General features: G+C 35.1%; 1 protein-coding gene across 2 annotated transcripts in view; it reads right to left on the bottom strand.

The window, feature by feature from the left end:
- Positions 1-17,602, bottom strand: part of Pds5a (PDS5 cohesin associated factor A) — a 140,104-nt gene that overhangs the window by 83,982 nt on the left and 38,520 nt on the right. The window lies entirely within an intron of this gene.

The raw sequence follows: 17,602 nt of genomic DNA, 5'->3' as shown, positions 1-17,602 counted from the left end.
AGGGCCTCACACGTGTCAGATGAGTACTCTACCACTGAGCCACAACCCCACCTCTGATTTGTAGTTAAAAAAAAAACAAACAAAAAAAACTATCTATTTATTTATTTTTATGTGGTGCTGAGACGGGGCCTCTTTATGTTGTCCAAGTTGGCCCTGAACTCCTGAGCTGAAGGGATCCTCCTCTCTCAGCCTCCCAAGTGTATATTTTTCCTTATTCTTTTTTGTTTATTTGATCAGTACTAGGGATTGAAACCAGGGTGCTTTATCACTGACCTACATCTGCAGTCCTTTTTTTAATTGAGACAGGGTCTCATTGAGTTGCAGAGGCTGATCTTGATCTTGAGATCCTCCTGCTTCAGCCTCCTGAGTTGTTGGGATTAAAGGCATGTCCACTGTGCCCAGTACCTTATTCATTTTATATCAAAAACAGGTGAAAGGTTCTTGGCCCTATATTCACAAGTAAACTGGTTTCATATTTGGCAACATCAGATATATTTCTTTTGTATTTTATTTATTTTATTTTTGGGGTACTGGGGATTGAACTCAGGGGCACTAAACCACTGAGCCACATCCCCAGCCCTACTTTATATTTTATTAAAGACAGGGTCTCATTGAGTTGCTTAGCGTCTTGCTTTTTACTGAGGCTGGCTTTGAACTCACGATCCTCCTGCTACAGCCTCCTAAGATGCTGGGATTACAGGTGTGCACCACCCCATAGCTCTTTTGTGTTTTAGAATCAAAGCTGCCTTGTATGTAGGTTCCTTACAACTGCTCTTTCATTTGACGCTTTAATAGGTTTTGTACTTAACAAAAATCCATGTTTAAATGTTCTCATATAGTTGTACTTCTGATTAATAGTTTTAATTATAAATAACCACTGTTGCTATTCATGCCTATAAAATTAACAAATGCACATTTTATTTAATTTTTGTATTTACAATTTTTTGAGGTACTAGGTGGAGATCAAACCTAGGGCCTTGTGTATACTAGGCAAGCACTATACCACTGAGCTATATTCCCAGCCCCACAAATGCACATTTGAGAATCACTATAAAATGCAAATATAATTGAAAAGAAAGGGCTGGGGATGTGGCTCAAGCGGTAGCGCGCTCGCCTGGCATGTGTGCGGCCCGGGTTCGATCCTCAGCACCACATACAAACAAAGATGTTGTGTCTGCCAATAACTGAAAAATAAATATTAAAAAATTCTCTCTCTCTCTCAAAAAAAATAAAAAACCCTTTAAAAAAATTGAAAAGAAATAAAGAAAAATCCCTAATTTCCCAACCTTAGAAAATAAGCACTATTAGCCATATTTTACCTAAACTGTTATCACTGTCAAATATTAATGCTGCAATATTTCTATATTGTCAAGACTTTTAATCATGAATATGTGTTGAATTTTGTCACAAATATGGAGCATCTATTGAAATGATATTTTCTCCTCAAATTCTGTTAATATACTAAATCCTGTTGATTTTCTAATTTTAATCCTAGCTTATATTTGTAAAGTCTAAGGCTAGCCCAAATTTGAATTCCTAAAATAAAGTCAATGTGGTCATAACAGTTTTATATATTGTTTTTTGATTTGCTATTACACTGTTTCAATTTCTTTCAAGTGGTATTGATTTGCAGCTTTAAAAAAAAAATAGTTTTATTTATTTATTTTTATGTGGTGCTGAGGACCAAACTCAATGTTTCACATGTGCTAGGTAAGAGCTCTATGACTCAAGTTGGTTGTAGCTGCTGCTGCTGCTGCTTCTTCTTTTTTTTTTTTTTTTGTATGTGTGTATCTGTGTGTGGAGAAGCACAAATTTTTTAAATTTTTTGTTTTATAGCTTCTTAAGACAACCTTGCCAGGTTTTAGTATTAAGGTTCTACTGGGTTGAAACAAATTTTTCCTATGTTATAAAAATTTTAGTAATAAGACTGGTTCCTTAAATATTTAGGGAAGTTCAATTGATCAAAAGAGGGATCATATTGGAAATTAGAAAATATTTTTAACTGAATGATAAAGAAAATATAAATTATCAAAACTCATGGGATGCAGTAAAGCTAGACTTAAGGGAAACTGATAAGCTTAAATATATTACTATAAAAGAAAGAATAAAGTTAATAACCTATAGTTTCATATCAAGAAATGATAAAAATAGCATATTAAAATTAAAAGAAAAAAAGGAGGAAGGGGAGAGGAAATTAAGGGAAAAGCCAACATCAGATGAATTAGAAAACTACTGTACAAAAGGAAAAAAACCAAGAATGCCCAAAACTGTTGCCAAAAACTAAGAAAACTGACAGACCTCTAGCAAGAATAAATCAAAAGAAAACCCTTTCACATGAAATACAGCTGAATATTCCTGTTCTATGAAAATAAAGGGAATCTGAAATTAAAAACAAAAACAACAACAAATCTTTCCACAGTGAAATCTTCAATGCCAGATGGCTTTACTGGTAAAAGTCTAAAGCTAGACAACCATGTACAGATAAGTATATAAACTACTCTGCTTATCATTATCAAGCCCCTCTCTGCCATTTTTCTGTTACAGCTTCTTATTTGGGTTTAGAAATGCAGTTACTAGTTAATAAGAATCCACTTTTAAAGTATATGAATACCTGAGAGTCTTACATTGAAAAGGTTAAGAATTAAGTTCGGTTTTCCTGGAACCTGAAACTCATGTAGAAGTTGAAAACAACTCCTGGAAATGCCCACTAAATGTATGTTGAAATCTCCCCTGATCATCTGGTTGCTCTATGAAAACAACCCCTCCCAGAAACCGGGCAATGATTGGCTATGTTGTATGTGAAGTCCCTGCCCTCTCCAAGGAAAGTGTATAAGCTCTGCTTAAGCTGTTCCCGGGGCTCTCTGCTCTATTCAAGTGAGCTCTGAGCCCCAGCATGCTGGACCCCCAATAAACCCTTTGTTGTTGCATGAGACAGTCTCTTTGTGGTCTCTTCCTCCGACGCTCGCCCGACCTTTACAACATCTTACTTATCCACTAATATTTCAGTACAGATCATTATCTGATTGGAAGAAAGAATAATGTAGAATAAATTTTAAAAAGGAGATGTGTGGAGATCAAAAATAATCCTAGAGATCAAATATTATCCTAACAAGCATACTAATAGTCACCTGAAATTGTCTTATAAAAATCCTTTCTAGGGCTGAGGATGTGGCTCAAGAGGTAGCGAGCTCGCCTGGCATGCGTGCGGCCCGGGTTGGATCCTCAGCACCACATACAAAGATGTTGTGTCCACCGAGAACTAAAAAATAAATATTAAAATTCTCTCTCTCTGTCTCCCTCTCACTCAGTCTTTTTTTTTTAAATCCTTTCTACAGACAGCATTTATTTAACTTCAACCAACAAAATAAAACTCATTTATAGATGAGTAAACTAAGGATCAGAGTTTAAATCCTCATAAGTTACCATAAATTTCAAGGAGAGAACATGAAAATCCTATCTCCAAGGCAAGAAAAGCCATTGAACTGTTTTAAGTAATAATATAATCAGATTTGAATTTCATTAAAATACCTCTTTGGTTAATACATAGTCAGTTAGATCCATCAAACCTAAATCAGTAGGACATTCAAGTCATTAGAGACATTAATCTTACCAAGAATTCTGAGGCAGTTAGGTTAGTGGGGGTTGAGAAATGAAGTGAAAAAGGCAAGCAGTACACCTAAGTAAGTTCCATAATTAAGGATATTCCGCTTCTGTTATAGAAATGGGAGTTACCGAAAAAACTTTTATGGCCTAACCTCAAGAAATATACACTGTCATTTCCAAGTCTACTAATTTACTCAGGTCAACCCTATTAAGTGTTGAAGAAGGGCCGACGTTGTGGCTCAGCGGTAGAGGGCTCGCCTAGCATGTGTGAGGCCCTGGGTTTGATCCTCAGCACCACATAAAAATAAATAAGTAAAATAAAGGTATTGTGTCCAACTACAATTGAAAAATAAATATTTAAAACAAAAGTGAAGAAGACTACACAAAGGAGTGGATATAAGGAAATGAGGATCATTCAGGGCCACCTTGGAGGCTAACGACTATACAATCCTTCCTAATATTTATACTTTTTGTAATCTTCCCAGCAATGACTCTGGGTTTAGCTATATGATATATTTTGACCAAAGACATCAGCAAGCTTGATGTAAGGAGAGACCTGATAAATATTAACATATTGAAGCTACAGCTCTTATTTGGGAATTTGACTCTATACTGTTAGGAAGCTTAGACTATCCAGGAAAAAAATACCATGTGTAGAACCCTTGAAAATGAGACATCACTTAATCCAGGTACAGGACAATGGGGTACCCTCATGAGCTTTCAACTAAATTTAGCTCCAAGAGTGACTCTGGAACAAGATCACACAGTCATCTCAGAAAATTAAGAGAAATAATGTTTTTAAGCCACTAGGTTTTGCTTTATTACACAGCAACGTCTAACTGAAACCACGTTCATTCTTTTTTATATTCCTTTTTGTACTACTGTTACCAATAACAAGGTGGGAGCTAGAGTTGTGGCCCAGTGGTAGAGCACTTGCCTAGCATGTGTGAGGCACTGGGTTCGATTCTCAGCATCACATATAAATAAATGAAGAAAATAAAGGCCCCTCAACGTCTACACAAATTTTTTTAAAAAGAAAAAGAAATAACAAGGTGCCGCAAGAAATCAAACACAGGAGGGCAGGCTATAATAATCTGCCTAGCAACTGCGCGTGGGCAAGTAGTTTGCCTGCTTTAATCTAAAGCAGCTCGGCCCTTCACTCTGATTAGAGGAGTTCCGGGTTACAAACTTTGTGATTGGCTAATTTTCTAATTAGGGCAGGTAAAAGGGAAGGGCTACAATTGGATCCAATTAAGGCTGAATACTAGATTCTGAAAAATGAAACACCAGACTTTCTATTTTTCACACAACTAATACAAGAAAGCTAAGAACCAACTTTCTGAGGTTCCCTTACTATGAGGTGGCAGTTGTAATTAAGGTTTAGCCAATCAAAACATTTATTTGAGACTTGGAGGGCGGAAGTGCAGACAACATTGTCTCGCAGCTGCTTCTGTTTTCAGTGGGCAAGTATGGAATGGAGGCTTCGTGCACAGGCATGAGCCCATGTATACCTACACACAGTAGCTTTCCATCAACTAGTTACTAGTTTTGTTAAGACAGAAAAGGAGGAAAGCATCCATCTTGAGCTGGTACTATTAAGTGTATGAGGCTCAGAGGCAAATTGAGGCAAGTGTCATTCCTAATTACTGGATTACAGCTAACACAGAATGTCCCGAGTTAAGAAGAGCTCCACAGTGGCTTTCCAAATTCTCCACCTTTCTGATTAGAGCACAGAGCTCTGTTAGTGGGCCATTCTGAGTAAGGATCTAGTCCTATAAACCTGGATTAAGGCTGCTCTTTCAGCCCTTCCAAATTACTCTGCAATCATACATTTCTAGTATTAAATCCCTGGTTTACTTAAAATAACATAGTATCATTTCTTTCAACTGAATCTGGACTGGTGTTACAAACATGCCCTACCACTCTGGTCTGGTCTTAAGACTTTTAAACACATCCAAGTCCCTATTCTAATCATTAAGGCATTTAAAAATTCTATTGCCTCTTTGTAGATGCATCTCTTCTTACCTAATCTAATTTATCACAAACTTAAGACAGCAGAAAAATTTCTTGTTATGTTTCTTCTTGTGAATTGTTCTTTAATGCTTTTGGGGCATTTATCTATTTGCCTTACCTTCCCCCCCACCCCTTCTTTTTCTTTGGAAAAATGGGTAAGGGAGAAAGCAAAATTATTTTTTTGTTGTTGTTCATAGCTGGATGCATGTGACATTGATAAAGAAGAGAAACACTAACAATAATACTATTAATAAAGATTAATATTTGTTGAGTATTTATCACATTCTAGCACTGTATATGCATTAATTCATTTACTCATGACAATATTTCCAGGAGGTATTATTATCATCTAAGTTTATAGATAAATAAAGCTGTATACTTATAGATAATTTTTTAAAAATATTTTTTAGATGTTCATAGACCTTTATTTTGTTCATTTATTTATATGCAGTGCTGAGAATTGAACCCAGTGCCCTCACATATGCTAGGCAAGTGCTCTACCACTGAGCCACAACTCCAGCCCATCTTGTAGATAATCTGATCACAGAACACAGAACACAACAGGATTAATATCAACACAGAAGGGAGAGATGAAAATAATAATAATAATAATAATAATTTTCACAATGATATCACATAGGGTACAGATATTTAGTTGAAATTTTAATTCAGATAAATATCAAATACATGGATGTTTGACTTGAGTCACACAAAGTGTATTTCTTTCTTTTCTAAAAGTTTTGTTTGTATATTTCTATACTCATTTATTATGCTTTTTTCTTTATTATTCTTTGTTAAGAGAAACAGTCTCACTCTGTTGCCCAAGCTGGCCCTCCTGCCTGCCTCTGTCTCCTGAATAGTTGGAACTATAGGCATGTGCCTGACTCTAAGTGTATTTCTTAATACAGCTGTGGCAAAATAAAACAAAACAACAACAACAAAAAAAACTTTTAACGGCTGTAACTACATATTAGTTCCTCCCAATGATATCTATACCATTTTTAGAATGTGATGAGTTCACCAATAAGTTACCTCATACCAAAGAGTAGTCAAATGCATACAGACAGAAAATAGAAGTGACTTTGAATGGTGTGACTATACTTTGTATACAACCAGAAACATGAAAAATGTGCTCTATGTATAATATGAATTGTAATGCATTCTGCTGTCATATATAACAAATTAGAATTTAAAAATTTTAAAAAATCCTACCACAAACACAAACAAAAAAGATTGTAATAATATTCTAAATCTAATTTGACCCAACATATTATACAGTAGTCCTTTCTTATTCATGGTTTTGCATTTCTTTTTTCTTTCTTTTTTTTTTAAAGAGAGAGTGAGAGAGAGAGAGAGAGAGAGAGAGAGAGAGAGAGAGAGAGAGAGAATTTTTAATATTTATTTTTTAGTTCTCGGCGGACACAACATCTTTGTTGGTATGTGGTGCTGAGGATCGAACCCGGGTCGCACGCATGCAAGGCGAGCGTGCTACCGCTTGAGCCACATCCCCAGCCCATGGTTTTGCATTTCAAGGGTTCAGTACCACTGGTCAATGGTGGTCTGAAAAATATTAGGTGGAAAATTCCAGAAATAAACGATTCCTAAGTTTTAAATTATGCACTGTTCTGAGTAGTATGATGATATCTCATGCTGTTCTACTCTATCCTGCCTGGGACATGAATCATCCTTTGTACAGCATATGCATGCGCTGTATGTTACCTGCCCAGGAGTTGCTCAGTAGTTGGCTGATTATCAGGTTGACTGAGCTATCAGAGCGTATGTTCGAGTAAGCCTTATTTTACTATAATGGACTAAAAGTGTAAGACCAATGATACTGGCAATTCAGGTATCCCCCAAAGAGGCCATGAAGTACTTCTTTTAAGTGAAAACCTGAAAGTTTGCAATTTAATAAAGAAAGAAAGGGCACATTTTAATAATTGCTCTATTTTATCTTTTATTGCTAATCTCTTACTGTGCTTAATTTATATATTAAACTTTATTATACATATATATGTATAGAAAAAGCACAGGATACATCAGGTTTAGTACTATTTGCAGTTTCAGGATCTACATCAAAACTATAGGTTGTAAAATATGTCCTCTATGGACAAGGGAGAACTGTACTATGAATGCTATTTTATATTGTTATTTTCATTTAAATATATATTTTATCATTAGAAAAAGAATAGAAGTAATTTCCAAAGACTAATAGGGAGAGAGAAATGTAAAAACTTTAATGGTTACAGAATTTCTGTTTGGGCAGATGAAAAAATTCTGGAGACAGATGGTAAGAATGGCTGTATAACAATACGAATGTACTTAATGCCACAGACCAATACACTTAACACTAGTAAAAACAGTGGGGTTTTTTTTTTGTTCATTTGATTGTATTTTTGTGATACCGAAGAATGAATCCTGTGCCTTATGCTTAAGACAAGTGCTATATCACTGAACCACATCCTAGCCTTTACGATAAATTTTATGTATATTTTACCACAATTTAAAGAATTAGTACTAATGACTTCTATAGTGTATGGTTTCAATATTAGGTGTCCCCCAAAAGCACAGGTGCAAAAAATATTTGGGTTATGAGTCTTGACATAATAGGGATTTAGTGGGTGGTGACTGTAGGCATGAAGGGTGCAGCTGGAGGAGGTAGACATTGGGGAGATGCCTTTTGTGTTTATATTTTGTCCATGGTTGGGAGGTCTCTCTCTATCCTCTCTGCTTCCTGGTATGATGTCCTGAGCTGCTTTCCTCTACCACACTCTTCCACCATGATGTTCTACCTCACCCCAGTCCCAGAGCAATGGAATTGGCCTTTGAGGGATACCTGAATTCAGTCTATGGGCTGAAATCTCTGGAACTGTGAGGTCCAAATAAACTTTTTCTCCTCTACAATTGTTCTTGTCAGGTCTTTTGGTCACAGCAATGAAAAAGCTGACTAAAACACTAGGGAAATATTTGTCTTAGTTACTGTTAATGGTACAACCAAGTGAAACAAATACAGTAAAACCTGTGTTGAAAGAAATAAAGATTATAACTGGGCATGGCAGCACACCTCTCCAATTACTCAGGAGGATCTGCAACTGGAAGATCCATCACTGCAATTTAGTGACAACCTATCTTAAAGTAAAGAGGGTTAGAGGAATAGCCTTAGTAAAGTGCCTCTAGGCTTGATCCTAAATTAGGGTGGCAGGAGATTGTGAAATAGCATAAAAAAGAAAAATAATAAAAAAAAAAAAAACCCAAAAAAACAAGCAAGCAAAAACCCACTTGTTCTAAGAGAATTCACTAAAAGAAGTTTTCAAAACTTTCAAAAAAGGAATATGTATGTAAATAGCCACAAAAGATAGACAAGTATGAAAGAAATGATACAGGTGAGGATGACTAAATATTGTCACCCATGAACCTAAATATAAACACCAGAATTGGCAACTCAGAAAACAGGATATGGTCTTTTTATTATAAATGGCTTTGTGCTCATACAGAACATGGGAGAGGAAGGGAGAAAAAAAGTAAATGGAGGAAAAGTTAAAATCCGGAGAAAGCAGGACCTCTTTGTACTATTCTTGCAATGTTTCTTGAAGCCTGTACTCTGGGCATGGTGGTGCATGCCTGTAATCCCAGTGACTAAGGAGGCTCATTTAGGAGGATCACGAGTTAAAAAGCTAGTCTCAGCAACTTAGCGAGACCCAGTCTCAAAATAAAACATTAAAAAGGGCTGGGGATGTGGCTCAATGTTTGAGCCACCTGGGGGTTCAATTCCCAGTATGCGACGTATAATTATATAAAAATAAAAGGTTAAAATTTGAACAGAACACATTTACTACGATTCAAGAAAAAGCACATATATATTAGAAATTGAAATGAAAATTTCACAAAATAAAACTTGTCTATTTTTCAAAAGTTGGTTGAATGTTAAGCAATAAAGGAATGGGAGAAAGTATCATTATTATTCTTTTGGATTACTAAGATGCATTACCATTCCTGGCTGAAGTATGTAAATTATAATTTTATTATTATTTTTTAAATATTTATTCTTAAGTATTAGGTGAACATAATATCTTTATTTTACATTTATGTGGTGCTGAGGATCAAACCCAGTGCCTCATGCATGCTAGGCAAGCACTCTACCACTGAGCCACACCCCAGCCCATTAATTATAATTTTAAACTACTTTTATAATTAAGTCAGAAATGCATACACTTAACTTTTACTTAAGTTTTGTCAGGAAAAGAACTTTTGTTTTTATTAACAGCTGCATCCCCAGTAGTGAAAATGGTGACTACACAATCTTTCCTCTGTCTTAAAGATTAAAGAAATACCCTTTTAACATCTAGTCTGGTAATTGTGTATTTAAAAAATTAATATCATGTTCAATAACTATCCTACAATTCTGGAATAAAACTTACTCAGGTCTAGTTAATCGATTAGTATCTATTTACCACTAGAAAATTGTTTAAAATTTTTTAAAAAAATTTATATATACATATTCCTAGTGAGTAAGGGTGTATAGCAGGGGTTGTAGCTCAAAGGGAAGGGACATGGGCATGAAGATTGGGGAGAAATGAAGAGTACACTACCTATCCAAAGAGGATACAGCAGGCATCAACTACCTGGTTTCAGGTGGCAATGTAGGTCTAATTAGTAAATTTATCCAGTTGTTTGGGGCATCACAAAATTTTGTGTGAAATCATTTGATTTTAGAATTTCACTCAACTCCTTGTCCCTTGATTATTAGGGACAAGGACAATATCTACATACTCTAACTTAAACTATTTCCAATATACCACTACTTAGCAACAAAAAGTAAAAATATATGTGTGTGTATATGAAACATGGATGTATCTTGCAATATTATTAGGATGTAACTCAAATCAATAATTAGTAAATTGTTGGAAATATTTTAAGCAAAAAAACTCAACACAGTCATAAACAAAACACATTATTCCCATTTTCCTACTTCTTTTATTATTAAATAGAAATTTTAAGTAGGGCTGGGGTTGTAGCTCAGTTGGTAGAATACTTGCCTAGCACATGTGAGGCACTGGGTTCGATTCTCAGCACCACATACAAATAAATAAAATAAAGGTCCATCAACAACTTAAAAAAAAGTATTGAGTTCATCTACTATTAAAAAATATTTAAAAAAGAAAAAATAGAATAATAGTAATGGTAATAATAATAATAATGAAAATAGCTTGTTGCATTAATCATTAAATTCTAGAGATTTCAAAACGGTAATGAAGATTTTATAATACTCCTCCTTCAATCATACCACAGAAGATATCATTAAATAGGGGCTGAGGTTGTGGCTCAGTGGTAGCGCACTAGTCCGGCATATGTGAGGCACTGGGTTCGATCCTCAGCACCACATAAAAATAAAAAAATAAAATAAAATAGGTATTGTGTCCATCTACAATTTAAAAAAATATATTAAAAAAGATATCATTATGGGGCTGGGGATGTGGCTCAAGCGGTAGCGTGCTCACCTGGCATGCATGCGGCCCGGGTTCATACAAAGATGCTGTGCCAGACGAAAATTAAAAAAAAAATCTCTCTCTCAGTCTCACTCTCTCTCTCTTTTTTTTTAAAAAGACATCATTAAATAAAAAATTCCCTTTACTAAGAAGTAATGGTAAAGATAAACCACTTTAGAAGTTCAATAATAATAATAATTACTATTATTATTATTTCCAGTGAAATGAAAGTTGAGGGCTGGGATTGTAGATCAGGAGTAGAGTGCTCACCTAGCACGTGCAAGGCCCTGGGTTCAATTCTCAGCACCACATAAAAATAAATAAAGGTATTATGTTCAACTACAACTAAAAAATACATATTTTAAAAAAATGAAAGTTGAAACTTGAAAAGTAAATCTTAACTTAAAAGATAATAAAGTATATTTTCATATAAGAATTTCTGAAGAAATAAATATTGCTAAATATAAAGACTAGCTCTTAATTAAATTAAAATGTAATTAAAAGATCTCTAGAATGGATAAACAAAATGTGGTACATGTAACAATGGAATATTCTCAGTCATAAAGTAGAAATTATGGCATTTATCAGTAAATGGATGGAATTGGAGACTATCATGCTAAGTGAAATAAGCTAATCCCCCAAAACCAAAGTTCTCTCTGACATGCAGATGCTGACTCACAATAGGTGGGGAAAGGAGGGGGCTGGGCATTCACCAGATAAGATAGGGGAGAGTAGGGGGAAGGGAAGGTGGTGGGAATGGGAAAGACAGCAGAACGAATCTGACATAATTTCCTATGTTTATACATAAATACAAGTATGTGGCTCAAGTGGTAGGACGCTCGCCTGGCATGCCTGAGGCCCTGGGTTTGATTCTCAGCACCACATAAAAATAAAGATATTGTGTCAAAATACATTCTACTGTCATGTACAACTAAAAAGAAAAAAAAAAAAACAAAAACCAGGGCTGGGGTTTTGGCTCAGTGGTAGAGCACTCCCCTAGCACATGTGAGGCCCTGGGTTCAATCCTTAGCACCACATATAAATCAATAAAATAAACATATTTTTATAAAAAAAACTATAGCAGTAGGCTCTGACCAATTTCACAAAGGCATCACTTGATAGTTTCTTGCCTCAGATAGCTACATGTACACTGCCCTCCTACCTTGGGATTTTTCTGTAGCTGCCACTGTAGAACTTCCCTCTGTGCTTGCTTAAGTGGAATGCAAAAATGCAAGAGATTAACGCCTGCAAAATAAAATTTTGACCAATGGAAGGGAAAAAAAAGATCTCTAGAAAATTTTTGGAAAGGCATGCCACAGAATGGACATGTTTATGACAAATACAAACAACAAAGAACCAGTCTAATATATAGGTAACATGTTCCTAGAATTCAGTAAGAAAAAGAAAACTCAGCAGGGCATGGTGGCAAATGCCTGTAAACCCAGTAGTTCAGGAAGGTGAGACAGAAGGATCCTAAGTTCAAAGCCAGCCTCAGCAATGGAGAAGTGCTAAGCAACTCAGTGAGACATGGTCTCTAAATAAAATACAAAATAGGATGTGGCTCAGAGGTCGAGTGCCCCTGAATTCAATCCTGGGTACTCACCCCCAAAAGAAAAATTCTGTCATCTGCTCTAAAAGTTCCTTTGTACCCTGCTTTGAAGTCAATTCTCAATTTCTTCCTTAACATGGCAACCCTTGATTGATCTATGTTCTCTCTCTATTAACTTAAGGTAATGCTCCTGAGGTCCATTCTTTTTGTTTCATGTATCAGTAATTTTTTCTTTGAATTGCAGAGCAGTGGCACACTGGAAATAGTTTAATTGTTATATTAAAAGAATGAACTTTGCATCAACTGGGGTTCATCTCAGGGATGCAAGGTTGGTTCAACATTTGGAAATCCATAAACATAATTTATCACATCAATAGACTTAAAAACAAGAATCATATGATCATCTCAGTAGATGCAGAAAAATCATTTGACAAAATACAGCACTCCTTCATGTTTATAACACTAAAAAAAAACTAGGGATAGTAGGAATATACCTCAATATTGTAAAAGCTATCTATGCTAAACCCAAGGCCAACATCATTCTAAATGGAGAAAAATTGAAAGCATTCTCTCTAAAAGGATGCCCTCCTTTTACCATTTTTGACATCATCCCTGAAACCCTCATCAGAGCAATTAGGAGAAAAAAACTGAAGAGTACAAATAGGAAAAAACTATCACTATTTGCTGATGACATGATTCTATATTTAGAAGATTTTTAAAAATCCACCAGAAAACTTCTAGAATAAATTAATTCAGTAAAATAGCAGAATATAAAATTAACACCCATAAATCAAATGAATTCCTATACAGTGATGAATCTACTGAAAAAGAAATTAGGAAAATTACCCCATTCACAATAGTCTAAAAAAAAGAAGAAAAACCTGTGAATCAATTTAACAAAAGAGGTGAAAGACCTCTACAATGACAACTACAGAACACTAAAGAAAGAAACTGAAGACCTTTGAAGATGCTCCTTGATAGGCAGAATTATTATTGTTAAAATGGCCATACTACCAAAAGCAACTCCTATTAAAATCCCAATGACATTGTTCATAGAAATAGAAAAAACAGCATGGTATTGGCACTGAAACAGACACATAGACCAATAATACAGAATAGAAGATACAACAGAGACAAACCCACATAAGTAAAGTTATCTCTTACTAGACAAAGACACCAAAAACATTCACTGGAGAAAAGATAGCCTATTCAAAAAATGGTGCTGGGAAAATTGGAAATCCATATGTAGCAAAATGAAATTAAACCTCTATCTCTCACTCTGCACAAAAATCAGCAACTCAGTGAGACATGGATCAAAGCATTAGGCACTAGAACAGACACACCCTGTGCCTAATAGAAGAAAAAGTAGGCCCAAATCTTCAACACTTAGGCTTAGGATCTGACTTCCTCAACAAGACTCCTAAAGTACAACAGGTAAAATCAAGAATCAATAAATGGGATAGATTCAAACTAAAAAGCTTCTCAGCAAAGGAAACAATCAATAATGTGAAGAGAAAGCCTACAGAATGGGAGAAAATCTTTTCCTCAGATCTGCATTAATCTCCAGGATATATAAAGAACTCAAAAAACTTAATATCAGAAATACAAATAACCCAATCAATAATGAGCAAAGGAACTGATAAGACACTTCACAGAAGAAATACAATTAATCAACAAATGTGAAAAAAATGTTCAACATCTCTAGGATTTAGAGAAATGAAAATTAAAACTACTCTAAGAGGGCTGGGGTTGTGGCTCTGCGGTAGAGCACTCGCCTAGCATGTGTGAGGCCCTGGGTTCGATCCTCAACACCACATAAAAGTAAATAAATAAAATAAACATATAAAAAAATAAAAGTTTTAAAGAAACTATTCTAAGATTTCATCTCACTCTAGTCGGAATGGTAATTATCAAGAATACAAGCAACAATATATGTTGGTGAGGGAAAGGTTCACTTATACATTGTTGGTGGGACTGCAAAATAGTACAACCACTGTGGAAAACAGTATGGAGATTCCTCAGAAAACTTGGAATGGAACCACCATTATCCCACTCCTTGGTTTATACCCAAAGGACTTAAAATCAGCACACTACAGTGACACAGCCACATCAATGTTTACATAGCAGATCAACTCACAATAGCTAAACTATGGAAACAGCGTAGGTGTCCTTCAACATTTGAGTGGATAAAGAAAAAGTGGTATATACACACAATGGAACATTACTCAGTCTTAAAGAAGAAATGAAATGATGGCATTTTCTGGTAAATGAATGGAGCTGGAGAATATCATGCTAATCTAAATGAGCCAATCCCCAAAACTCAAAGGCTGAATGTTTTCTCTGATATGCAGATGCTAATTCACAATAAGGAGAGCTACAGAATAGTTACTTTGGATTAGGCAGAGGGGAATAAAGAGAGGGGAGAGGGTATGAAGGTTAGGAAGGACAGTAGAATGAACTGGACATTATTACCCTATGTGCATATATGACTACATGACCGGTGTGATTCTACATCATATACAGTCATAAGAATGAGAGGTTATACTCCATTTATGTATGATGTGTCAAAATGCAATCTACTGTCATGTATAACTAATTAGAACAACAATAACAAAAAAGAATGTACTCTGTATGATTTTAATCATTTTAAATATTTTAAATTTGCTAACCTGGAATTTGAACTGTTTCTATTTCTGACAATTATGAATGAAGCCACCATAAGTATTTGTGCACTATCTTTTTTTAAAATTTCTTTAGTTGTAAATGGACACAATGCCTTTATTTATTTATTTATTTTTATTTGGTGCTGAGGATTGAACTCAGTGCTTCATGTGTGCTAGGCAAGTGCTCTACCACTGAGCCACAACTCCATCCCAGTGCATCATCTTTTTAATGAACATTTTTTTAAAACATTTTTAATAATTATAGATAAACACAATACCTTTATTTGTTTCTTTTTATGTAGTGCTGAGGATCGAACCCAGGGCCTCTCACACAGGTTAGGTAATCGGTGTACCACTGGGCTACAACCCCAGCTCTAATGAACATGTTTTTATATCTCTGTGTAAAAAACTAATATGATAATTGGTAAGATATATGCTAAGTGTGTGTTACTTTTGTTTTGTCACTTGTTTGTTCTTAACTACTAGTCTAGTAGTTTTCAAAGTTTTAATTTCCCAACTGCTAATGAAATAACACATTATTGAGCTTCTTTTCATGTTTTTACTTACCATCTATACATTTTCTTGGTGAAGTACATCCTTCAATATTTTGCCTGTTTTCAAAGAATTCTGAGACTTTTTGGGTTACTTTTGTTTTTGTTTTGAAACAATGGAAATTTATTCCCTCACAGTTTTCTGTGAGAGAGAGTGAGAGAGGGAGAGAGGGAGAGAGAATTTTTTTTAATATTTTATTTTTTTTTAGTTATCGGTGGACACAACATCTGTTTGTATGTGGTGCTGAGGATCGAACCCAGGCCTCACGCATTCCAGGCGAGCGCACTTGAGCCACATCCCCAGCCCCCTCACAGTTTTCAAGGCAAGAAATTGAATTTAAAAGGCCTTTGAGGGCTGGGGATGTGGCTCAAGTGGTAGCGCGCTCGCCTGGCATGCGTTTAGCTGGGGTTCGATCCTCAGCACCACATACAAAGATGTTGTGTCCACCGATAACTACAAAATAAATATTAAAAAAATTCCCCCCCCCCCCCCCGGCAAAAAAAGACCTTTGATTCCTCTAAAGTTTCTAAGTAAGAACTTTTCCTTGCTCTTCCTAGCTTATAATTCTTACTTTCCTTGGTTTACAGATGCATCACTCTAATCTCTGCCTTGATCTTCACATAACTTCTTCCCTCTGTATGACTCTTTTCAAAGCTTCTTAGATTACAGCACACCCTAATTGAGTATAAATTCAATTATATCTGCAAAGACCCTTAAGTGAGGACTTCAAAAATATCTTTTAAGGGAGACATTTCACCACAACAGACATTAATAGTGTATTTGTTTTGAAAGATCCAGAGTACTTAAGTAAATGTTTAAAAATATACATTTATATATGGGTTATGACACTCTTTAGTTAATAAGCCTCTTAATATTTTTGAATCCAGTATTCTTATTTGTAAAAGAAGCTAATTTTACCAAACCCATTAAATTTTTTGGATATTACATGGATTCATATTCGTAAAGCACTTAGAACAAAGAATGACAAATGCGCTATAACTTTTGTCATTATAATATTTACATAGAATTAAGATTTTTCAATTAATAGTCAAGCAAGAGATGAGCTCCTTCACTGTGGAAATGAGGCAATAAATGAGGTCCTCAAACAACACAGTCTTTGAGGTTTAAACTATGGTCAGCTATAGAATTTTGTCAAGTGATGTGAACCAAAGTAACTCTTCTGTTCTCTTTCCTTTCTGAATTCAGCATTAAGCAATCATTGATTCCAACATTTTTCAGCATGGAAACATTTATTCCTTGTTAGGCATTTCTTTCTTTTCAAAATTGTTAGGACTTTTCATTAAAAAATCAACATATTGAAAAATATATGTTTTATATCTAATGGTGTGTGAGTATCTTATACAAAAGAAAATGATCAGCTTTCACATGTTCTAGATACCAATCCTTTATCAGAGATATATTTTAACAAATATTTTCTCCCAGTCTGTAGTGTATCTTTTTTTTTTTTAAATTTATTTATTTATTTATTTTTTGGCAGACACAACGTCTTTGTATGTGGTGCTGAGGATCGAACCCGGGTCGCCTTTGTATGTGGTGCTGAGGATCGAACCCGGGTCACACGCATGCCAGGCGAGCGCGCTACCGCTTGAGCCACATCCCCAGCCCCTGTAGTCTATCTTTTAAATCTAATAGTACAGACAAATTTAATTGATGAAGGATTTAGTTAATGAAGTAATGAAGTCCAATGAGTCATTTTTTTTTCTTTTATGGTTTGTGCT

The sequence above is a fragment of the Urocitellus parryii genome, chromosome 10, assembly GCF_045843805.1.
Source record: "Urocitellus parryii isolate mUroPar1 chromosome 10, mUroPar1.hap1, whole genome shotgun sequence".
In the NCBI taxonomy this organism is placed as follows: domain Eukaryota; kingdom Metazoa; phylum Chordata; class Mammalia; order Rodentia; family Sciuridae; genus Urocitellus; species Urocitellus parryii.
The sequence above is the reverse complement of the archived record's forward strand: the minus strand, read 5'-3'. Positions and strand labels throughout refer to the sequence as shown.